The sequence below is a fragment of the Myiozetetes cayanensis genome, unplaced genomic scaffold (genome assembly GCF_022539395.1).
Source record: "Myiozetetes cayanensis isolate MyiCay16 unplaced genomic scaffold, myiCay2020 scf2-11, whole genome shotgun sequence".
In the NCBI taxonomy this organism is placed as follows: Eukaryota; Metazoa; Chordata; class Aves; order Passeriformes; family Tyrannidae; genus Myiozetetes; species Myiozetetes cayanensis.
This window is the reverse complement of record NW_026087411.1, coordinates 8,383,840-8,409,013: the sequence shown is the minus strand read 5'-3', so window position 1 is coordinate 8,409,013 and position 25,174 is coordinate 8,383,840. Positions and strand designations below refer to the sequence as shown.

Below are 25,174 nucleotides of genomic sequence, written 5' to 3'. Positions count from 1 at the left end.
AAGTCCACAGAGAAAAGGAGCTTTTCCCTCTCCAGCTCTGAAGCTTTGATTCTGTATCTCAAACTATTGCAGCTGAAGTCTTTAGATATCCATAGGTTAGTTCCCTGTAGGTTTGAGAAGGAATTTGTCACCTGGGCCTCACTTCACACTTTCTGGGTCATTTTGGCTGGTTGTGTGATAACACCTTTATGTGTTAAATACATGCACACACAATTTTGGAAAGCCAGTCTTGGTTGGTCCAGTGATGTTGTATCAGGGTGAAATATTCCTTAAGGGAAAGCTATTAGCATTGAAAAGTTGCAAATGGAAAATAAAGCTTTTTGAGGAGAGGGCAGGGATTTGAACCCAAGTTAGATGTGCCCTTCAGCAGCAGACCTGGTGAATATTTCTAATTTCTTTATTGTTGGTGTAAACTGTGCCCTTCACACTTTTTTCTGCTAATGAAATCCTCTCTCTGCTTCTCAAAAGGGTGTCCAAACCACCCTCTTTTTGCCATTATTCAAACCACTGTGTGATTTATTGTTTTTTGGTGAGTTTGTTTGTTTGTTTAATGCCACCCACCTGTTAGAACTGAAAACAGCCTTGGTTTGGTGAGGTGTGTTTTGAACTCCTCTCTGGGATTGTTTAAACATACAAAGATGTTCCTGCCCTGCTGTGATTCTGATTGGAGCCTGCAAGATCACTGTGCTGTTGCTCCTACATCAATTCCTTGTTCCTGCCTGCTCTGGGCAGGAGCTTCTTCTGGGGCATTCAGGTTTATGAGAGTAAAGTGCCTTACATGATGAGGGGGAAATAAAATAATAAATATGAAAGGGTGTAAAAAAAGAATATTGAAATTACAAAGGAAAAAGTGTGGTGAGCATTGCTCAAATGCTGATAATGTTGGCATCCATAGGGATTCTGTAATTTTTAGGACATTCTAGGTGGTAGCTTGGCATTTAACGTGGAATAATAAAGAGTGGCCATACTCATGGGTGTCATGAAAGCTGGCCTGATATTTTAATAAGATGACCACAGGAGAAATCATCCATGGGTTATTTCCTTGCTGGTTCAGAGCTGTTGACTGAGCACCTGCTTGAGATAAAAAATACTCACCACCCAGACTTGCAGAACACAGCTGCACAAGCTGAACAGGAGCCAAGAGCCATTCATTCATACCACTATTTAAGAAGCTTAGCAAGCAATATGGATTTTAAAGTCCACATGACAGATCATGGAGCGCTCTGAAAAGCTCTAAGTCCAGTGATTTCAGTGATACCTTGGGAGGTGAAGGCTCCTTGAGCGTCTGTCCTAGTGAACAAATCAAGCCTGGAGCAAAGTAAAATGTGTGATTCATTCAATTAGGGAGCAGTAGATTACTGTGAGTCTGAAGGAAAAGGATACAGTGGGTTTCACAAGATCCAGTAGAGTGGGCAGAGAGGGAAAGGAACAAAAATTACATAGAAATATCTGTAGATTTCAGAAGCTTGCAGAGAGCAGGAGGACTAAAATTTACTCAAATAGAGAACATCCAAGTGTAGGTTGGATTATGGCAACAGATGTATTTGCAGCAGGGAAAAGATAGACAAAATTGTGGAAAATGGGGAAGGGTTACCTGCGTAAAATAAGGAAGAGAAAATGAACTGTGCTGATGGACAGTGTATTTTGATTGCCTCCGTAATAAGAAGATGAAATAAGTATGTGAAAGAAAAATGAGGAGTTTTAAAGTATGTAATGAATAAAAGCAGGAAAAGCAGAATACTTATGATATATAAATAAATAAGTATTGGTGTTAGGAAGTTGTAGTACACTGAAAGAACTAACTAAAACAGAAAGCACTGGAGCATTAGCAGTTGTAGTAAGAAGGGAGCAGGAAGACATTAAAGGACTGCAACAACACAAACGTGTTACCTTCAAAACAGAAAGGACAGCAAGTCTACAAATTAATGCAAAAAGAGGAAAAAAACCAACACCACCACAATTCAAACTGTTTTGGACATGAGTTGTGTCATAGGAGCTGGAATTGCTGGAGGCATTATGGATGGAGAGTGATGATGAATGGGAACGTATCGAGTTGGACTGAAGCACGCAGGGTGACTCAGGGTCCACCACTAAACACAGTTTAATTTAACATCTTAATGATTTTTGAAGAGTACATAAACAGCTCATTAATTACATTTACAAATGATACTACATTAGGCAGTGTTGCAAACACTAGAAAAAGGACAGAGATATATGATGACAATTGATTAGAGACTGCAAATATAACCTCATCCAGCATCAGCTCCGGCACCAGAAGGGAGTTTCTGCCTTTGTTGCAGTGGAAGAGAGGTCAGAGCTGGAGCTGACAGCTACAGTGGAACTCGGCACGGGAAATGATGAAGTAGCATATGGTGGGGAAAAATAACCCAGTTCACAAATAGTCAAAGGGAGAAGCGTGTTGGAAAACCAGCTCAATGAGGAAATGGTCTTGAATAATAAGCCTCAGATATACTTGCAGCAGTCACTTGTTTCACTATTGCTTATTGTTAGTTGCCTACAGAGAAATGATGGATGTCACAGAGGTTGTATTTCAGTTCAAAGTGGATTGGGGAGAACAGGAATAGGTTTCACAATAGACCAAAATTCACTTAAACATATGTGCATGTAGTTTTTTTTAGACACTGAGGAAAGGAGGCAGTGGCCTTGAAATACTGTGTGAATTGTGAGATGCAGCTTTATGGAGGGGGACAGAGAACAATGTCCTTGTGTGAATGACAAAAAGGCAATTACGTGGTGTAGCTGATAGTAATTTGGGCAGTGTTCACATCCAAGGTGTCCGGGCATGGATGTGAGCAGCTCTCTGCTGACTCCTGAGGGAGCACTGATATCTCATCTGAACGTGTTACCATCTCGGTATCAAAAACAAAAACTGATGGGTACAACCAAAACTGGGATGAGGGGATGTGATGAAATGCCAGTCAGTGTGATTGCCAAGGTTCATAATGCACCAGCAGCCCAGCTGGTGGGTGAGGATGCGCACCGCCATCAAGGCAGGAAGAAAAGCCTCGGGAACAAATTTGATCGTCCGTGGGATTGCTCAGAGAAGTCACACAGCCCCTGACATTTGCCTCGGTGCCCGTTTCCTCAAACCTTTTATTTTCAGTATGAGGTTTCAAATGCCGTTTTGTACACAGTTAGACTCTCTCAGGTCACCTGCTCCATCTGCCTTTTAGGTTACCAGAGTTTGTGTTTGTCTTTATCTCGCATTCCCAAAACAGTGCACTGCTTTTGTCTCAGCACTTGTTTATGTAGCTGTGCCTACTGTAGAACACTTGAGCTGCTCTCTGGCTGTTTGTGTGGTCAGTCATGATGGGTGAAGCTTTTGTGTTGGATGAGTCTTACACATACAATGCTCTGCCTGGTTAAAAGGATACTTGAGACTTGTTTCTGTTTATCTCCACTGAAGTTGGTACAGATTACTGGCAGAAAAAAAAATGTTTAGGGCAATACAAGGAGAGTAAATAGTTAGCACTAGAGCAAATTAAGTTTCTTGAATGCTCAGAATAATTTTCTAATAATCAAAAAATTGTATTTTGATGTTGGTCTCTCTTGCACAGTACTAAGGATTGTTATGCTGCATCAATTAATTCTCTGCTGCTGAAACACTGGAGATACAGTATAGGCACCAAATCTTCACTGAAAGAAGAAATGGCAAAAAATAGTTGCCTTTTTTTTTTTTTCCTTTTTCTCTTTACTGGTTTTCTAAATAAGAGTGTTACAGGCCAATTAATTCTTAGGTTATCAGGCAGACGGGGAAGTTGTAATCACTGTTTTCAGGGATTAAATTATTCCCCTGTTTACACAGTCTTTGAAATTATCTACTCTGTGTGCTCTGACTTTTTTTTGTGGGACCTCTTGTCCTGTTTTTCTTTGCATGAACTGCTTTGAAGCCATCTGATACCCTGGAACTTTTCTGAAGATCAAGCGCTTCCCTGCCACCTACTTCATTCAGCCTTTGCTTGTGGCTAAAAAAAAAAAATCTCAATCAATTGCTGTCAGTCAGAGGCAGGATTGGAAATTAGACAGGCACTTTATGAACTACACGGAACATATTAAAAAGATGCTGTGTGTTGCTGTGGGTGGGATCCAAGCCAAAAAGGCTGCAGTGTGTTTGCAGAGAAGGGAGGCTGATGCTGGTCCCTCTCCCAGAAGGCACGACAGGCTTCCTCTAAGAAATGGAGGAGCTCTTTTTGGGACTGTAGCTCTGCTGTTGTTCAGGACTGTTTGGATTTGCAGCCTTCAGGAACACTTCATCTTGGCAGGGGGTGAATTTTAAAGCTTTAACAAGAAACACTTCTTTTAGTCTGCACTCTCTGACCTCCACCTCGAGGGAGAATTATGGCTGTTGAGGGGGGAGCTGGAGGAAATCCTCAAAGAATGTGGCTTTTTGAGTTCCAAAAGGAGCTCTGCTTATCACCAACAAATATGTTAACAATATTATACAGAAAATACAGAAATTTTTCTCTCAATTCCCTAGAGTCAGGGAGGGAGGGAGCTCCTGCTGTTCTAGAGCCTCACTAGATTAGCTTGCTGTGACATAAAACCACGCACGTCAAAAATATCAGCCTCTCTCTGCCTGGGCCTTCGTGCTGTGAATGCAAAGAGTAGTCCTGCTCCAGGGAAAGCCTCTTAGCTGGACTTCACTTTTCAGCACAACCGCTCTGCTCCTTCTGTCTGAAGTGCATAAAGGCAAAAGGCCATCTAGAAATATCTCAGCAGTGAGGGGCCTATTCAAAGGCTGACTTGCTCATCGACAGGTCGAGTGGAAAAGCCACGGCTTGGTGGTGGGATGGCCAGTGACCTGTAATGATGGGATATTTCTGGGAGAGTAGGTCGTCTCTCTTTGGACTCTGAATAAAAGCGTGTCCCTCCTGTGCACGCAGCTTATGCTGCGTTGTGGGGAGGGTTGTTACAAAAGTGCCCTGAATAGGATCAGGACGTGCCTTTTGAAGTCCACGGTTCACCTCCATTTCTGGGGGCTTCAGTCAGCGTGCACAATGAGTGCCTACTAGCTGTGCACTTGCAGTGCTTTTAGATTAAAGAACCATTTGGGGCTTTGTTAGGTAGCTGTTTATTTCATATAAATATTAAGTTAATATGCAGGGAATTTCAACTCATCGTTTTTGTAGGTGTTTCCCATGAACAAGGGTCATTTAGTTATATTTGTTGTCTGTGCATTGGCAAAGTTAATACAAATACTTTGTTTGTACAAATGTAATTTTTTTGTAAAGAAACACAACCTAATAATTATTCAGAACAGCATCTAAAAGTACATCAGGAGTGGTACCTGCCACTTACCTGTTAATAGCACTTAAGAAACAGTGTTTTGTAACTGTCTGAAATATTTGTCTCTGCCTGTAATTGGGGATTTTAAAAATAGACTGTGGAGGAATTCACTGATACACTTGGTATTTGCATCCACCTTTAAAAGGAAGCTGTACTTGTGATAGGCTGCGAGTTTCACTGAGCTCTGTTTGAGTGCAGACATGTTCAGCCTCTGTGATGCCCCAATCTTCCATTGTAACTCACAGACTGAAATTTGTACTATCAGTTTCAAACCCAGAGTATTCTCAGCTCCTCCTGTTCTAAATTACAAAAATTCATGAAAGAGGAATTTTATTGAAATTGTAGAAAGGTGCTTAGAAAGGTGCACTGTACTGTACTGGTCCAGCAGTTTGGGTTGCAGAAATACCTTTACCTGTTTCCTTCTCTCGTACCCTAGAGTTTTGGTTTAGGGAAAAGTAAAGGGATTTTTTATTTTTTGTTTTCAAATAAACTTTATTTCTTGCCGAGAATGTTGCCATAGCAATGAGTTATAAAGTCTGAAATTCCTAAAGGTTGACTTTTATCCTATCATCTAGCTTTCTGATAGAGATTCGTATCCATCAATCAGAAGAGTTGCTTTGGAAGGAAATTTCCACAGTATCATAAATCCGCTTAATTTGTTTCTTTGAAACACTTGTTTAACTTGTAAGCTATGATATGACTGATGTTACATTTTCAAACTCAGTTTTCTCTCCAGCTTAGCCTTCCTTTTTAATTTTTTTATTTTGCTTTCTTCTTCTTAGATATTTTCTAGATAATATCCTTAAAATTATTATGTTAAGTTTGTAAGTTTCCTTAATCATAATGTTGGTTTTTTACATCTGCATCAGATGAGGAGGTTGTGATCTTCCCTTGTGGTTCCACGAACTGTTGTAGCTGACCATACTTTCCTAACCCAAGGCCTTCTGCTTTGTGTTGCATGTGCTCCCAACCATTTCTTCCATAATGATCTTGGTGGGAGATTGAATTGCAATCCTGTTTTTTCAATAAGGGTTTCATTAAATGAGATTTATTCAGTGAGATCAAGTGTAAATTGTTACACCTAAACAGAGATGCTCATTCGGCTGAGAAAGGCTGAGGAATGATTGAAGCACTAGGCAGAGATTCCTCAGAGAATAAGCTGGAGGTGAGCTGAACAACCTTACCCTGCTGAGGGAAAACCAAGAAAGGAGCAGCTATAAAGTGACAATTGAACAGGAAAGATCTGTGAATTTACCTGTTGTGCTACTCTGTCCAGCCTGGGGAACTGGGAGACAGTGTTTGGGTCAGGGATGATTTTGTAGTTAGAAATGCACCAAGAGTAGAGTGAAAGAAAAATGTTTTCAGGTCCAGAGAACAGGAGACTAAAAGTGAAGAGAGGAAGATAGAGGAAAACCCTGAAGTATAAAGGGCTATCAAGGAGTAAAAGTTAAAAAAACCTTTTGTCTAGCTGGGGACAGGACAAGAAGGAACAGTCTGAATTTATAGGAATGGAGTTTTAGGTTAGAAATTACGAGGACTTTCCTAGCTCAAAGGATGGAAAATTGTTTAGGGAAGTTGTGGCTCCACCAGTATGTGTGGTTGGGCCATCACTTGCATTTAAATTTTGTTTCTGTCACTGTGTGGTTATTTATGCACCATGTATTTCCTAGGAGGCAGTGGGTTTGTTTTATTTGGTGCTTGAAATGTATTACATTCTTTGCTTTCCTGTGGTCAAGAGTGCAGAAACAGCTCGGAGGGATACACTGATCAGTCACGAATATGCTTTGTAGAAGGTACCACATGGAAATTAGTTGTGGGAAGAGTGATGATGCTGTGACCTGATGTGATTCTGCCTTTTTTAAATATGACATGATGCCTCCTGAACAGGGATACCCACATCCTCCCATCTTAGGGGTGGAGAAGTGTTTTGAGTACAGAAGAGGGATGGGAACATCCCCAGACTGAGAAAGCACTTGAGCCTCTCCTAAGAGATGGACCTTGGGATGTCAGGGCTTAGACACTGCACCAAGGGGCCTTAACACAGGGCTAAATCCACTATAGCCCTTCCACCCCCTGGTTCATCTTCTGCCTGGCCACAAACAACTGTGTGGATGGTATAAAGAAGTAAGAGCAGTGCTTTAATAATTACAAGGTAGCCTCAGTTCTCCCTTTTCTTGTTCTGTGGTGTTGCTGTTGTAGCTGTTCTGTAGCATGGTGATTTTGTGGTGGGAGGAGATAGAAAGGTGAGTTATTTTTGTTGGGCTTAATGAGACACTGACTCTACATTTGGGGGGAAAAAAAAAAAACCCAAACCTGAACTGGTGGGGTAGAAAGGGAAATGGTCTAATAAAAAAGGAAGTGGCTTGTTCAGGAATAAATTCTTGAAGTTTATGTGTGGGATGGGTTTAATGTGTGATAATTTGCCAATCACCCTGTGGGAATTCTGTGCTTAAAGGGATGAAACTTTCTGGAAACACTGGCTGTTGGCTCAATAATTGGGGAACTGTCTCATTAGGGAAGGACAAAGTACAGATCTGTCAGACAGTGGACCACAATGGTGGTTATATGAGACAGCTCATAAAAGCCAGGGATTGCTGGAAAGTCTACATCATAAAATGCAGAGGAAGAGAATGTTTGATGTCTCTGAGCAGAGGAAATTGTACTTCATTTGGATTGAAAAGGAAAAAATAAAATAGTAAAAACGGACTGGAGGAATTCTTAGGCGCAGAGTCAAGCATATGAGATTCTTGCCATTATTTGAATAGCGGGTTTTTGTAATGGAAATTCGTAGTGAAAGCAATGGCATGTACGAATTCCTATCAAACCCCAGAGAACTGGTGGGCTGTGGCCTTCAGGCTCTGTGCAAAGCCATGGCTGTCCTTGTGCATTGCTTCTTTTCTTTGACCCGTTCCCTGTCACCTTGCTGGCAGTTTGTAGGCTCCTCAGGAGGGCTTGTATTGGCTCCGTATAAGGGCAGTCAGAGCAATCCCTGTTAGGACTCACGGGATTCACAGCAACAGCAGAAATGGAAAATAATAGTTGCAACAGGGTTGGCTTGTTTGGGTTTGTTTGTTTGCTTTTTTTGTCACTGAATTCTGCTGACATTAGAAAATTGCTTACTCACAGGTTCTCCTGCAGGAGGTAGCTCTGTGATGCCTAAAAATGTATGAAGGGCTGTCTGGCAGACAGTGTCTTGTCACTACCAGATTTCTTTTCCCCTCACAATTTGCTGTCGGGGCAGGGAACGTGCGATGCTGCGTTTTAGGGCTGCGTGGTGCTCACGAGGTCCTGTCTCTCAGCTTTTTTTAATCTGATAATTTTGAGGCACTTCCGTACATCCCATTTGGTTTTTGTTTTTTTTTTTTTTTTTTTTAAACATCACCTTAATTTTATCTATGCAAAGAACAAACTATACTGTGAAATTTGTATCTGCTTTTTTACTTGAAGTCAGTCCGTTTTTCAAACAGCAAATTAAAAAATTGATAATTTGATCAATGTTTTTGTATTTACATAGCTAATGTGAAGCAAAAAAAAGAGCAAGTAAAAGCATAAATTATTATGTGTATCAGATGGGTGTCATACTACTTAACTAGGTTAAAAAAAAAGTAATTCTTTACAGCGTAGCATCTTTTTAGGATCAGAGTAAACATACTGGAAAGTAGTTTTGAGGAATAATCAGAAGGAGCATGCTTTTGTGAGCCTTGTTTGCCAGCTCATTAAATATGTTTTTTCCTGAATTGCTAGTAGTGGCTTGGAGCCACTCACATTATGCAGAAATTATATATTAAGTCATAGTGGCATATAAAGAAACAGCAATGTTCAGTAGTCAGCTGCAAAATTTATACCCTCACCTGAGAGGTTTTTTTTTTAATATTATTTCAGGATGATGTTGTCATATTATCTTTTAAGGCCTCTACAGTGTAAACCCACTGTAACTGGAACAATATAGTTCAAGTAATATGACTGGTACTTCAGTATTTATCCTGATGAAATATTAATTTCTCTCACCTGAAATACCATTCTCATCAAATATAAACTACTTGTGGTCAATATTCAGGTAAAGTTTAGCAGCCTGTTTTTTTCAAAGCTGACTGACTTATCAACTCCTGATGATGTGCGTCAGTTTGGATTTAGAGACTTGGTCATAACAGAGATGAAAACAAATATAACAAATAGAGTTATGTGCTTTGGTAAAGGAAAATATGACATAAAAGATGGGTTATTGTAGCATGACTTCCTGTGGGTTGTGATGGAAGGGCATCACTGCTAAAGGGGAGAATTTTTTTAAATTGGAAAAATTACAGGTAATGAATTTTTCAATTTCTCTTGTTATGCCTTTCCTGAAGATGACTACCTGGCTGAGAGCTGTAAGCCAAACACATTTCTGCAGAGTGCAGTTAGTTTGAGCACATTTAGTTTACTAGTTGTCTTACCAAAAGTTGTTACTTATTCTATTCACGTTGAAATAAAAAATATATTACACTGTAAATCTTTTTCTAAGGAGATAAATCAGTGTATTGCTGGTTTTTATGAGTTACTGTACCTTTGTGAATTTTCTTTGGCATACACTGGCCGAATTAAATCTTTATGTATCAAATCTTGACCACAGAACTGTGCATTTCCAGAGAGGAGCAGACATGAGACAGTGTTTTTTGGTCACACTAATTGATGTCGTTTGGACAGAAACCTTGAGTGACGATCTCAGTGTTTGGGGCAGAATTATCCACTAACCTGTCCTCGAGCAGCTGATGCTGGGTCCACACTTCCATAAACACAGGGCGGTTTTCCCCCTGCTTGAACGAGAAAGGAGAACTGAAAGCGTGTCAGAGCCCACGTGAACTGTGAGAGGGCATAATCCCAACAAGTTTTTATATTTGTTGCCTGTTTGTATTCCTTATTTTGGAATGCCTCCTTCCTTGAGTCAAGCAGAGACAGTCAGGCTTTGTGCAGGGAACTTTGCCAGCGTGGTAGTGGTGGGATTAATCCTCCTAATTTGGAAGCAGATGATGCTGTTTCAGTACAACTTCTCTGTGCTTCTTACTTTTTTGCCTGCCCTGGAATTGCCTCTGGCCACCTCTGTAAATGTGCTTCTGTGTGTTTTGGCATGTTGGAACTGAAATGTGCCCCGGATTGTCACATCCCTGAAACTCAACAAAGGAGTGTTGGCATAACACAGAAAGCTTTGTACCTGCCTGCCTCCTGCACAAGGAGGAAATGCTGCCATCAGTGATTCTGGATCACTGCAATGTTCTCATTCCTCTCCTTTCTAAGTCCTTTTGTGAGCGTGTTTTTTCCAACTGGATCCTTGCAAATCAGAATTTTGTTTCTGAAAGCAAAATATACCGTGGTCCAAAGCATCGCTCCCCACCTCTGTTACATGCCAGCATTCCTTGTTTGACCGTTCCTTATCTATTCTTCCATTTTCAAATGCACCAAGAACTAAGTTTGTTGACAAGAACAAGTTCAAAACAAAAGTAAGTCTTCAAACTTCCACTTTTTCTGACTTTCTGCTGGATTAATGTCTCCCTTGCATTCTAATTTCCCTGTTTACGTACCATCGTGCCATATTTTCTTTCTTTAACAGAGAAACACGTTGTTCCAAACACGATAATATTATTTACTGCAATCTTGAGTCATTATGTTGTTGTCTGTAGCTATGTTTCTTTTAAGCATTTATCAACTTCCCTTCTTTGATCCCTCAAAGTGTGTTTCATAGCACTTGAATTCCATAGGATATTTATTTATCCGGTTTTCCTAATCCCTCCCCGCCTGTCTTTTGTTCTTTAGCTTCATATGTCTTCATTTTTTAACCCCTTTTGAATCAACTTTTTTGGTTTTTGAGGGTCGTTGACTAACAGAGCTGCTGAGTTCTTTTAAATGGAAGCGAAGTTGTATTCAGGCCTAGGGAAAACAGCAGATATGTGAAGATTGTCATCTGATTATCTCCTTAAGGTGTTTCTTCTCCATTGCCCCAGCACAGAGGGTGAGGAACATGGCATATAAACTGAATTCTTGTTGCAGTATTAATATCTGAGTGCTCATAATTCACCAGTTCCCTGTTTTCTTAGGAAAGCAAGCAAACCCTGTAGCACCATATCCAGGTATGTTTGAAATAAATAGAGAAATTTTGCTAAAAGGTGGGATTCCTGAAAGAACAAATACAGTTTCATTAGACCCACCAGCATTTTGGTTCTCCAAGAACCGTATTGCTAGAAAACTGCCAGGCGGCAATGCTGCCTGACATTGGTTGAGTGGAATAAGCTGCCATCAGAGATGATGTATATCCATCATATTTCATCCCAGGCCCTCACCCCCAGGAGCTAATGACATTAATGATGGCTAATTCTGCTCAGGCCTGGTGGTGGCGGTGACTACAGCTTGTAATCAGGCCTTAGAAACATCCCGCTTGATAAATTCAAGGATGCTGAGCCAAATCACCTATTTCAGTGTTGACTTTAATTAAAATTGCTCGTGATGGATGTTTTTAAAAGCTGGAGCCGCTGGTGTTGTTCATCACCATTTATTGTGCATCATTTCAGTGGTACATCTGTTTCCTTCATTTATAGTTGAGGGTGGAGGGAAATATTTTGCTGGTGTCATGTATTTGGCCCAGGTTGGATTTTTTTTTTTGCTTGTTTGTTTGTTTTGGAAGGCCCAATCCAGTGTTCTCAACATCACCTGTAGGGTTTCTGCAGGTACCAGAGACAGTTGAAATAACTTATCCTATTCTGGCTAAATACTCATGAATTTCAACCAGAAAGAGCTCCCTCTCAGCTGCACCATCCGTAGTCTCTGAACTGGGTAGCTTGGATGTGTTAGCACGATTTATCATCATACCTTTCTTTTGCAGTGCAGATGTACTTTGAGTAAATGAAACCATTTTTCTTTATTATCTCCTTGTTAAGAGAACCAGCCCTTGCATTTTCCCCAAGTGAAGGGCTTCTCTGAATAAATATGCAAAGTATCATTTCACAAAATGACATTCTCCTGAATCCCTTTGTACTTAGTCCCGCCAGAGGAGGGAGAGCTGAGATGGTTTATAAAACAAATGCGTGCACCTTGCAAGTCTTTATGAGGCAGTTTGGGGAAAATAATGGAATGCTGCAAAAGAGCCAGGGAGATTTTGGTTAAATGATGGGCTCCAGAAAAAGGCTTTGGAGTAGAAAATGCAAAGTTAAATTCTCACTGCACTAGTACCTAAATAACAGCCTGGACTTAATAAAAGCATTTTCGGCCAAATAAAGCATTAGGTAGTTTGGGCTGAATTGTGAAAGGTTTTTGTTAGTTAAAGATAACAATTCCCTTTTAATTCTGGCTTGTGAATAGTGCCTATTTCAGCAGTTAAATCCAAAGGGGAGAATAGCAAATAGGCAGGAATACTGAGGCGTGAATGCAGCATAAGTATAGGTCAGGAGGAGCTTGAAAAATCCTACCCAAGGCAAACTTGAAAATTGGCTGAACGCTTGTGGAGAGGCTAATGAGAAGCAGATGCTTAGTCCTTTGGAGTTCCAGCAGGACTGGGGGCAGGCATTGGGAAGGCTGAAGTCAAAGACTTCCTAAAAGCATATATATGCATATATATATAAAAATCAGCCATATAACCTTTCCATTTCTTGTGAAGTTATGAACGTACAAGTGATGGTGTTTAATTAAGTTGTTCCCGGAGAGAGATACTTTCTTGCTTCCTGGTTGTGCCTCTGTTTTTCACCTTGGTGTCTGCTGGGAGTGTGACAGCGCCAACGTCAGCAGGAAAGTTTTCACTGAGATGTTTGTGTGCCTCATTTTAGTATCCTCAGGTATGCAGAAGAGCTTGAATTGCATTAGAGAAATGGCAGCTGATCAAAGTTAAGTGCTCCTCTAAAAATTAGCAGGCAATGGTGGCACTGTTAATAGTCCAAAGATTTCTCAATCAGTAGGAAGAACTGGTTTATACTGATAAAAAACTTAGACTGTTATGAATGCATGTCTAGACTTTTGACTTATAAGGATATCAGAAAACCTTCTGTACCTTTATACTGTAAATTGTGTATTTTCCCCCTTTTTCTTCATGTGAATGGCTCAGGTGATTCTTTTTGTAAATCATATGGGTTCTGAGAACATCTGTGAACTGTCCTAAAAGACTGAGTCAATGAGCAAAGTTCATGCTAAATGGTAGCTCACTTAGGATAAGAATGGTGTTTTATCTGAAATTTTGGGAGGCATGAAATCAATACATTGTTGTGACATTTTAGACTGAACAATCAATAAATAAATCAAAAACCTTCAATGCAACAGGCTTTCCTAGTGGTGAAGAGTAGGCTTGCAGCTACAGCACTGTCCTCTTCTGAGGAGAAATAAATATCAGGAGGAGTAAATCCTGTCAAGGGCTCTTGAACACAATGGCATTTATTGTGTGTACACATCGGGAAATGCTTGTTTTTACCAAAAAAAAACCCCAAACCCCAACCAACCAAACAAAGAAAACCCACCAACAAGAACGGCAACTAAAAAACCCACCCCCAAATCTGAAATTGTTTAACTTCAAATTGACTGATTAGAACTGTCCTTTTCCCCCAGCCACTGGGGATGAAAAATAAGGACTCAGCTGAAGGTATTGGTGTCAACGCTCCCATGTTGTGTATCTGGAGTAAATTTCGTAAACTCTCAGCACCTAAAATGACTTCAGCTGGCATAATGACTGCCATCACTAATAATAAAGTCTCAGACTGGGGAAGGGAAGGCTCTGTAAACACTCTGGTACTTCTCATGTCACCACGCTGATGTCAGAAAACAGCACCAGTGGAAAAGATCAAAGTGGGGCAATATCCTACAGCAGAACAGTGTCAAAAATTTAAGTTTCTGCAAAAAGACTCACACAATTTCCTATGTATTTTTTTTTTTCTTTTATGACCTCCATCATGGCATACTTGGTCTTTCACTTTAACAGTGCTTCAGCTGTTGCTGCAAGCCATTTAAATGTGCTTATCTCAGATCATGGTCCCTGCCTTCCAATCCCTTCAATGGAACAAAAATGATTAAAGGCTTATGGAAAGCAATATTTTAAAAGACCAAAGTGCTGGTATACTTTGAAAGCTAATAGGTGACATTTGCCTTAAGGAGAGGGATGGACAAAGCCCCCAGCAGTGGAGTAGTTGCAAATAGTGTGGGGCATGTCCTGGGAGGTGAGTGCGGGAGTAAACCTGCCTCCTAAGACACGCCCTGGCTGCAGGGAAGTGTTTGACATGGGTAGGTTTCGGATTCACAAACTGTAGCGGGTAAGACTGTGCACAGAGAATCTTAGATTTGCTTTGTTTTCCTTGTGATTGTCTTAATCTTTTTTTGTTTCCTAGCGGAGTGACGTGAAAGTTGGATGCGTGTGGGTGACAGATATGAGTGCGAGAGCTTCATGGGGGAAGGTTTGTCTCCCGTTTGGATTGACTGAGAGGGGGTTAGAAACCTTGGCACCCTTTGAACTTGGAGACATGCCTGTAATAATGCCCAGCATGGAAAAAGGCACACTTGAGAGAAGAGGAAAGTAAATCTAGAGAGGGTCTGATTATGGAGTCGCTGGCAGAAACAGAAAGAGTGAAGAATAATGTAATTTAAAAAACTATTTGGTTGCAGAACGTGGTTTGCATCACAGTACCTTGGAACTGGAAGGAGGCAGAATAGACAGCAAGTACTGGATTTTTATTATTTTTATTTTTTTGGGGGGTGAATTTTGGGTCAAGGTAAAACAAAATCTTGGATGTCTTGGGAGGTGACTCGAAGGTTGCATCCTCTATGAAAAAGGCCAGGATGAGAGGCTAGTGAAGAAAGAATTAAAACGAAGGCTCTCCAGAAGGGAAGGACGGAAAGATAATAAGGTTTTGCCAAGTAAATATTTTCATAGTAAAACTTGGAAGTTTCTTGTCTTTTTCCTTGGAAAAGCAGATAGGCAGGTGTGGACAGGGGCAGGCTGGAGCAGTTCCATGCAAAGCAATGCAGGAGCACTTTGGTGACCCTGTAGAGGCCACGTAAATACCTACATAAATATTTACATGGAGAGTGAAGCTTAGTCCTCTCTGCACCGCGCAACTGTTGTGAAACAGGTATATCTGAGTCCTAATTACTCACTTTCCACCTGTTACTTAACTGGTGTGGGCTGAAGGAGTGTGGAAGCCCACAGGGATGCATGTAAAAATAGTAGGGACTGTCAATGGAAATCATAACCTGACTCATTAATGCAGCCTTCGTAGCAGCAGGAAGGAGACTGTAACTTTTCCCCGGTACATTTGGAGTCAGTAATTAGCCAGTGACATTGTCAGCATTGCACCAGTGTTTTTATAGGAGCTATGGATGAGCTGCTCTTCAGCGACTTGTCGCTCCCTTGTAGAAACTTGCACTTTAGTCCACGCAGAGTTTTGAAATACAGCAGAGGGGAGAGAATCCCAGACTTTCCTGAAGCAGATGAATAGGAAAAGCCTGAGGTAACGGGCTGGCACATCCTGAACTTCAACTACTGCGTGTGCTGCTGAGCAGTGGGGCTGCTCTTTGAGTAAGAGTGATTTCACCTCAGCTCCTGGTGCTGCTCACGGTGGTGTGTGAGCACATCCCCATCCTCTGTGCCCTCAGGAATGTGCAGGCTGGCACATGAATCTGCTCTTGAGGCTGCTGGAGCGCTGGCTGCTGTTTCATGTGGGGAAAATATAGTTTCTACTTCTAATTCCCCTGCTCCCTCTTTACTCATAGCTGACACAGGAGGCTGAAGGAGAGATTACAAATACATTAGAAATGTGTTATTGTTAGATGCTCTAATGCATCTTACATGTTTTCCCAACAGATGCAGATTTCCACATGGCTGTTATTTTTGTCGTCATAAAGACAATGTTTAAAGTAAGGATAGTTTTGGGAAGTCTTTTTATAACAGTACCAAAGTTTGGAACGTGAGCACCGTAGCTTATCCTGAACTATTTTTGATTAGCGGCGCTTTGTTATTTCTACATTGTTACCCAGATAAATGGAACAAACGGAGAAAGGCTAATTGATTTACCTTGCTCAATTTATGGTAATGCTTTTGATAACATTTGACATCATTTCATTAAACGTGATGGAGAAGGGAGAGTGGTGGAATGTTTTGTTCTTCCCAGTGTGTTATTTTTGGTAAGTGTCTGGGGTGCATTTAGATAAACTGCAATGCTAAGTCTGAGCAAGAAAGACCTAAATATCCAGTAAATTACTCCGATTTGCATTGAGAAATTAACTGTAATTAGCATTCAAGTTTTAATGATATTGTATTTGTGAAGCTGATAAGGCCTCTGGGAGTGTGATTGCAAGAAACTTCTATTGTTTACTATATGCAAATGGAGCCACTTAGCTTTAATTAGAGGTTGAAACCTGGAGCAATTATCAGCAGTTGCTTTAGTATTAATGAGCTTGACAGAGCTGTCCATCACAGTGTTTTATATGATTGAGAATTAGAATATTTAATCCCAGTTGGTTCACTGTTCAAAGAATGTGCAGCCTTCGTCAAGCAAAACCATTTCATTTAGCATGCCATACATTTTGTCAGCTCCAGTCACTGGAAAGACTGAAATCCTTATAAATTTGTATAGCTGCTATTTTCTGCAGGATGGTTTGAGAATATATGAGAGAGTTTCCTTTAAGGCTTATGTTGTCTATATATATATATATTTTTTTTTTTTTTAAACTAAGTGGCTCTAAGAGCAGCTGTATGGCTGCAATATAGAGTTTAGTTGCATGATGATAACTCTCGACTGACGAGTTTCCTCACAAAATTAGCTGATGTCTCCTTGTATGTGATGGCGTTGGATGTTTCCTTTTGCGTTCTTGTTTTAGTAGAGGACAACAAAAGAGATGTAAGGCAAAGAGAGAAAAAGCTTATAATACTCAGCCCCTGAAATGGTTTTTATTTCACTCTCAATGGAACCATTAGTGACTTCTGTTGCTGTTCTTTAATAGGTTTTTTCTTTTTTTCTTTTCTTTTTTTAAAGCTGCTTTTGTGTCAAAGAAGTAAAAACTTTCCACAGAAGATCTATATAGCATGGGAAAAAGAAATTTAGAAAATGTCACTTCGAGTTAGTACTTCTGGATACACTGTTGAAAGTTTTCTGTTTTCGGACTATTAATTTTTGAAACAGTTCTCCCTTCCACAAGCCTTTAAGCAATTAGAATAGGTGCTTTATGGAGGCATCTATAAAAAAGTTAAATGTAATAGAGTCTTTGCATATTAATTTTTTATTGTTGTTTCATAGAGAGCAAAACATAATTGTGAGCCTATGCTCTCACAGGTGAGCCCAAAACGAACCCACCGATGGGTTTTTTTAGAATCTCTCAGGTTTCTTTAGGATGCAAAAAGCTTTACTGTATTGAAAAAGATGCAGTGCCATCCAAACTGCTGACCACTGGGGCGTGAAATGCTGTTTTAGTCCATGTATATTTAAATACTAGAGGTTTCAGGGTTTTTTTTCCAACAGACACGGCAGACTGGAAGCATTTGCAGGACACTGTTTTATGAGGTGCTGTTGAACAGCCCCAAGTTTGAAAGCACAAGGCTGGGGCGAGCTCTGGGAATGACTTATGGCAGGGTGGGAAGCGTCTTTTAGGGGTCCTGCTCTGCCACTGGGATGATGGACATTTGGGTTCTTTTGTGAGCAGGGGCTTCTGCCCTCGCTGCAGGGTGGGTTCCTCCTTCTGCTGGGGGTTCATGTTGCCCCCTGTCCCACACTGCTCCAGACCATCTGCCACTCACAAGACAAAGCCTGGTTACGTGCTCAGCATCGGAAGGGCTCCTGTTAGAAAAGCAATCTTTGTTTTTCAGGGGGAAGGACGACTACAGGAAGTTTTAAAAGGCTAAATAACAGTGCATGTTCTAGATCAGTATCTTTGACAGCTGAATACTGCAGGGAAAATAACACGCTGTGTCTCAGTGGTTTGTAATTCCGGGTAAGCCAGGCAGAGCTGGATGGAGGGGAATTAACAATCAGACATGGAGCTGCTAGTACCAATTTATTCCTCCAGGAAAACACACCTTCTAAGCCATGTGCCTTTTTTTTTTTTTTTTTGGTGGAGCCACACTTCTGGATGTGTTTCTTGGTGAACAGAGGTTAAGGGACTAGTGCTGTATCTCATGGGCAATCCATTGGGCTGTTTTGCAGCCAGGTTGTGTAGGAAATGTCGTACACAGTGACTTTCTTAGCTGTTTCATCTTTGGGAGAAGGCTAGTTAGGGGCCATCAAATAAGTGATCCATCTGGCTGATTAGAAGCCATTAATTGCGCACTGACTCCCAAGCCATCATCTTTCCACTTCTGGCCTGTGAGTCACTGCTCTGATTGTCCGTCGTGGGGCCAACTTTGGCATAATCACACGTAACAGTAATCTGTAATTCACACAGTGTCTGGTAATTTGATTTAAGGAACAGACCACACAGGCTACTAGAGGATAAAAGACAGAACATAAGTTACTCACCTTAATGAGGCTTGTTTGAGCTGTACTTCGCTACTTTATTATTAAACAGGGAAAATGGGATCCATTTTGCTCCTCTACCCTCTGGCGTAAGAGGAAATTAAAAAATTGCTGCGCATATAATCTCCTTATTGATACTTTCCCTGCTATTAATTTTATAATAATACCATATTCATTTTTTTCAGTACCTAAATTGCATAAAGTATTCATTCTTCAAAGGTTTGTTTTTCCCTGTCTTTTTCCAGCAAGGAAACTGTGATTTAGTCTTGCCCTAATTCACTCTGAAGGTTAAATGTGGTTACAAGAAAAGGAGAAATTGGTGGTGGTTTTAAAAGCTCCTAGACTCTTGAAGTACTTTTGGCAAATGGAAAATTTACCATTATTATGCAGTAATATATATTTAGCATTTCTTATCTTTTTTTCTGGCCCCTATTAGTTATTATATTCATAAAGATAAAAGACCCATAAATTACCAGTGAATCAAAACCACATTTAGCTGTAGTTTCTAATCCAGTCAGGCAATGTTGCTGGTTTTGTTTAGAGCTCTTCTTTATGTCCCATTACTCTTTTATATTTATAGCCACTTACCCACAACAGCTTTGTTAAATTTTTGCAAATAGGTGACACGTTCAGCATTTTTTTAAACCTTCCAGCAGCAGAAACTTTTGTTGGTGTGTTGGTTTGTTGGTTTTTTTTTTTTTTTTTTTTTTTTTTTGGGGGGGGGTGTTCACTTTATTTGAAGTTTATTTGAAGTCTTGGTGGCAAAAGCCTGGAGGAGGGACAGTTTAGGTATTTTTATTACAAAAATTTTATTTGAAAATTTGAAGTGGGCTTAACAGTAACGTTTCTCTTAGGAAAGGCTTTGCCAACCCTCTGATCAGATGCGATCCGTACCAAACAAGCATCGCTCCCAGCGTAATAAAGTTTGGGAGCAGGGATTGCGTTTTCTAGGCTGCCCTGGGCGTTTTAGAAGGTACAGTGCTATTTGTTCTGGATGTAACTCTTTGAGTTTGCTTGCATCGAATCTCTCCTGCGCTCTCCTAAGTGGTAGCTCTGATAAGTTCCCCGGTAAACAAGGCAAGGTCATTGCAATTCATTCCCGGGAGCCGCTCCTCGCTGTGGAGCAATCACTTCAAGGCACACGTTTCTTGTTTAGCGAAGAGCAAAGGAGAGATGGGACATGGCTGCTGCTTTAGGGCGGCTTTGATCTTCTCTTTCCTAACAACAGTGCACAATGGTAATTACAGCTCCCTTTAAAACATGTTACAGAGGTAGGATAATAAGTGAAAAGGGAATTTTCAGTCATTTTCAGTGTCGATGAATGCGTTATTAACTCCCAGTGATTTTGCAGATGCTGTTTGTGCCAGATGAGCCTTGGATGAGTGGCGCTTGCCAGATCAGCTATTTAAGGAGCTCTGTTTTTTGCACTCAGCAAGGGATGGTTCCAGTCAAACCTGGTTGTAAATACGAATCTGGGAGATGGGGTGTCTGTTCGGGCCATCAGGATATTGTGTTACCCCAGCTCTGATTCTTCTTGTCTAGAGCAAAGCCAAAAACCCTGCTAGAAAATCTCCTTTTTGATGACTGCAGCCTCAGCTGTCTGGTTGGCTTAGTTCTGCAGCGTGGAAGGGCAATTAACTTTGCAGATGTCTCTGGGCGAGCAGTGAAACCGAGGAAGGCACCAAAGAGAGGCCCTTCCAAGACAAAATGGACCACCCCGCATGGATGCTGGAGCAGCAGCACCCCTGCAAGGAAATTCTGATCTCATAGAGTCATTTAGGTTGGAAAAGACCTCTAAGATCACGGCCTACAACCTAAAAAAACCGAATCCACCGCTAATCCCTGTCACCGAGTACCATATCTACAAATTCACACGTTTTGTCTTTGCACAACTGGCTGGGGAAACCTTCTGGGCTCCCGGATGTTTTGCGGTGTGTGAAATTGGAATACAGACATTCTACGTGCCTGTGATGCCCTCAACATTAAAATAATTAAATTTACCTGTCGCTGGGCAATTGGTAATGTTATTTATTAAAAAAAAATAATAATAAAAAAAAATTATCCTAACTCACAGGTCTGTATAATTTTTGTTTGAAGTTAACTTGACTGTTTAGACAACTCCGTGTTCAGCAGAGGCTGTAATGGCATTCCTGAGCTTGGAAATAGCAGCACAGGATCAATTTTAGTAATCCATTGGCAGTATTGCTTACCAAAAAAAAAAAGGAAAAAAGTGTGCATGTTGAAATGACTTCAGCAAAAAGCTAATCAAGCTTAGTCACACTCTTTGAATGACTAACTTCTGCCTAGCAATTTTGCCTGATTCTACATGTGCAACAAGGGCTGCAGTTTTGTGGTTTCATGGAAGATTATCTAAACTCATGGCTTTTCAGAACAACTCTGCTGTTCAAGAACGCGAGAGGATTTCCATGATCTTCTCCATTTTGTTTTTCCCCTGGACAGTATCGCAGGGCTAAACTTGTCTTTCTCTGTTCCATTCAGTCTTGACAGTTGTAGCTTCTAACACGCTTTAGTTATCGTCCTCTGCGACTGTTTGGACGTGGTGAAGGAAAAAAAAAAATTAAATTACAGCCGGTCAAAACATTCATGTGAAACTGCAGAGTCTTTGTTCTTGTTGCGTTAGAAAGCTGAATCTCAGGTTCGTAATTTGAAATTCGTGTGCCGGAAAATTGGAAGCCAGAAAAGAATTTCTTGAGCAAACAAATATAACATAACAGCACCTGTAGCAATGCGATGAGTGCAAGCTGTTTCCCATGTTATCTTTAAAATGCTGATTTTTTTGTTTTGTTTTGTTTTGTTAGAGATCCGTCAAAACCTCAGTTCCTAAGAGATTATTTTTTATCTGATGGGTTGGGAAGGTTTCTAAGAGAACTTCTTTGGTTCATATGCATTTTCTTGTATAACCTGATGGGAAATATTTGGAGGACCGGTAAATATAAGGGAAATTCGTGTAGTATTGCAGTTAAGTTAAAGAATTGCTCTGATGTATTTTCCAAAGTCAAAATAATGCTGCACATTCAGAGTGGATGGTTTCTGAAAGTAAAGCTTTGATCAAATTCTCTTGTGAAGATAGTACTCCTTTTTAGGATTCACTTGCAGGCTTATTTCTACGAAAAGATGATGATCAAAAGCATTTTAAGAGGGCTCAGGTTTGGACTTCATGCTCATTTCTTGAGCACTGAGGAGTTTATTTGGGGTTGCATCCTTTTTTCTCCGTTTGTTACGTGTTCCTGGATATCTTTTGGTGTGATTTAATTTCTCACATATATTGTCAATATTTTATTTTATTTCTCTTTTTGCACCTCAGTGTATCTGAGGGCTAGAATCCACAGATGTGACCCAAGGGTTTTGCAGTAGAGTGGCTTCAGGAGGAGGAAAAAAAAATAGTTTTACAGCATATTTGCTGTGCAGTTGTCTTCTGGTTTGAGTTGGCAGCAAGAATATTCACAGGGAAGCATTCACGTTCTTGGTGTGGTTGTTAGAAAAGACCTTTGAGATCATCAAGTCCAGTCATTAACACAGCACTGCCAAACCTGCCACTAAACCACGTCCCTGTGCACTTCATCTCTTACTACACATTTTACTACAACTTTTGTTGCTTGTCCTCTGTAATAATTTTGGATGGTTTGAATTGTTTTTGCTGGTAAAAGAGTTTCCCCACCCTGTTGACTTCAATGGGATTTTATTTCAGTTCATATTGAGCTAAAAGTCCTTTTAAAGAGATCTGTCCTTGTTGTATATTCCTTAATTTGGCCACAGGGTTAGAGAAGGTGTTGAGGCACCTTGAATCTTAATGTGCTGTGTTTTACTTCCTTTAGGCCTGTAATGGCAATATTTCCAAACCTCTCCAAATTTGTGTCTGTTTTTGTTGAGCCATCTGGCTCATCCTGTAAATAAAATACGTAACAATCAGGAAAGCATTTATAGCCTATCTAGTGCTGATGCTGTTAAATTGAGATTCCTGTAAATTTAATAATGTTTTAATTCATAGTCCCTTTATCAAGTCGTGCTGTTCTTGTAGCAGGAGCACCAGGAAGGTGTTGCTGAGTCAGACCACGGATCTTGCTAACTTTGGTGTCTGCTCTCGAGGAGTGACCCAGAGCAAACACTTGGAGAAAAGCATGAGCAAAGGAGAAAAGCATGCCAGCAGTCTGAGGTTTTTTTTTTAATCTTTGTTTGCACTTCTTAATCTCTGCTAAGAACTGAACTGGTGTTTCTCCAGAATCACATATAACTCCAAGCTCTTGTTTCTGAGTTCTAAGAGCTAAATTACAGCTTATCCTTGTGTAAGTAAAGGCAGGAATGTTTTTTCCAATGCATGTTAATTCACATTTGTCAACACAGCATTTCATCTGCCATTTCATCACCTAAGTAGTCAATTATTGTGGCATCTTTCCTCAACTGTTTGCAGTGGGATTTGTTTTTCGGCTGTCTCGTTTAGCTTTGCCCAGGCACAGGTCCCTGCCATGGGGCAGAGTTGGTGAAGCTTTTTGGGATGCTCTCTCTGAGGCTGCTGATAGGCTGTGCAGAGCCTTAGGGGGGAGGTGGCAGTGGGGTGACTGTCCTGGGACATCAGTTTTAAGGGCTGTAACTCTTCAGAGTATTTCTGTAAGGGCTGAACTGCATCTCTCGCTGTTAGAAGTGCTTCTGAGCTTTGGTCAAGCTTCCTTGCCTTGCTTTCATTTCTTGGCTTCAGTTTTTGAAGTGGATCACTGGAGCTTTCCAGCAGTGTTAGAAGTGGCTCACTGGCTCCTCAAAGTCCTCATCATTTACTGTGCCCATCTGAATTGGCATCTGGCTTAGTCTGGCTTCACTTTTGTAGGAAAGATGTTTAGGATCAGACATACTTCTTCTAGAAATTGTGCTCCCAATCCCACTGCTGTTGACTCTGAAAGTCCAGCATGTGCTGTTATTGTTGTCCATTCTTTTTTCATAATTGATCCCTTCTCATTGGATTTCCAGGCATATCCTTCTTTCATGGCACTGGTTTAAGGCATCTTTGGTGAGCTGCTCGTAGCAACCAGGCCACGGATTTTGGTGGCAGGAAACTGAACTCCACTGCTGTCAGCTTTTTAGATGGATGCTGTTGGGAGACATTGGGATGCTTGGCTCCCAGTGGGGAGTGCGAGTCAACAAATGAGTGCTGGTGTGAAATAATGAGGGAGCTTTGCTTAACATTTACTTCTTGTGTGTTTCATTAGTGTCCTAAGAACAGTACTGTCAAAAGATTGGCTCCTGAGAAGAAATGCCACGCATTTGTGGTGGGGTGTTCTTGGGGAAAAAAATGGAACTGCACATTAGTTTGGATTGGGTTGGCTCTGTGGGGAAGGGTTGGTTTTGGCTTCTTGGGATTTTTTAATTAATTTTAAATATGTCCCATTGGATAATGTAGATGTTTTGCATAAATCTTCTGCCTAGATATGTCTCTGTTTTCATCAGTGTGTGCCTGGGAAGAAGCAGCACTTTTGTACCTCCTTAGAGGAAACCCCATTTGTCTGATGGGGACTGTGAGGAGTATTTGTGTTTTTAATTATTTTATTATGTGCCTTCCCAAATAAACTTTCTCCTAAAAGAGTAGTGTACAGGGGGGGGTAGGGAAACTCATTAATGGGCATAAAGTACAAGCCAGTTAGAAAGGATGTTACTGAGACCTGGAACTGTATCTGTCTGATAATGTCTTGCTCTTAAACAGCTACTTTAAATAAAAGCCCCATCCTCCCTTGTCCCTGGCTAAGTGATGCTCCAAAACACTACCAAGTTCTCATGTGAGATTTTCTATGTTCATAAGTTGATAAAGAAATACAAAGAAAGATTTAACAGGGGATTTATTTGGAAGAAAAGAACTTAATGAATGCTTCAGTCATTTAAGTGACTACTCTGGGACAGCTTATTTTCTCAATAATTATGACACTTAATTTTTTTGACAATTTATCTTTTGCCACAGAACACAATTAAAACGTCAGTTTTTAAATAATATCTTTAATAATTTCTCTGGTTTTATTGCTGTTACTGGGAACTTTTAATGGAGGTTTTTTGGTGGTTTGTTTTGTTTTTTTAATCATTAGCAGTTACATTTCTTGATAATTAAATGCAAGTGTCTTAATCTTACCACTTTTAATTTGTCCCAGAATGATGTGAGAGAATTGGGAAGTTGGTATAAGGCTCACAGTCAAGGACACAGTGTTTTAAATCTGTCTGTATCTTAGAAATCTTGCTAAACTAGTGATTGGGCAGCTTTCTAAGATGCATATAAATCCTTGCTCAGTGTTGGAAAGTGATAGACAGAAGGTTTTGAAGTAGGAACAGGTTGTGACAAAGCAACTGGCAGGAATATTGGATTTTGGAAGATTCATTAAAATCTCAAAATCTGATCTCACAGGCAGGGAAAAGCTGTTCTTTATTTC

General features: G+C 40.5%; 1 protein-coding gene across 4 annotated transcripts in view; it reads left to right on the top strand.

Annotated features, from left to right (window-relative positions):
- MACROD2 (mono-ADP ribosylhydrolase 2) overlaps positions 1 to 25,174 on the top strand; it is a 1,470,694-nt gene that overhangs the window by 466,978 nt on the left and 978,542 nt on the right. The gene's annotated exons all lie outside the window — the stretch shown is intronic.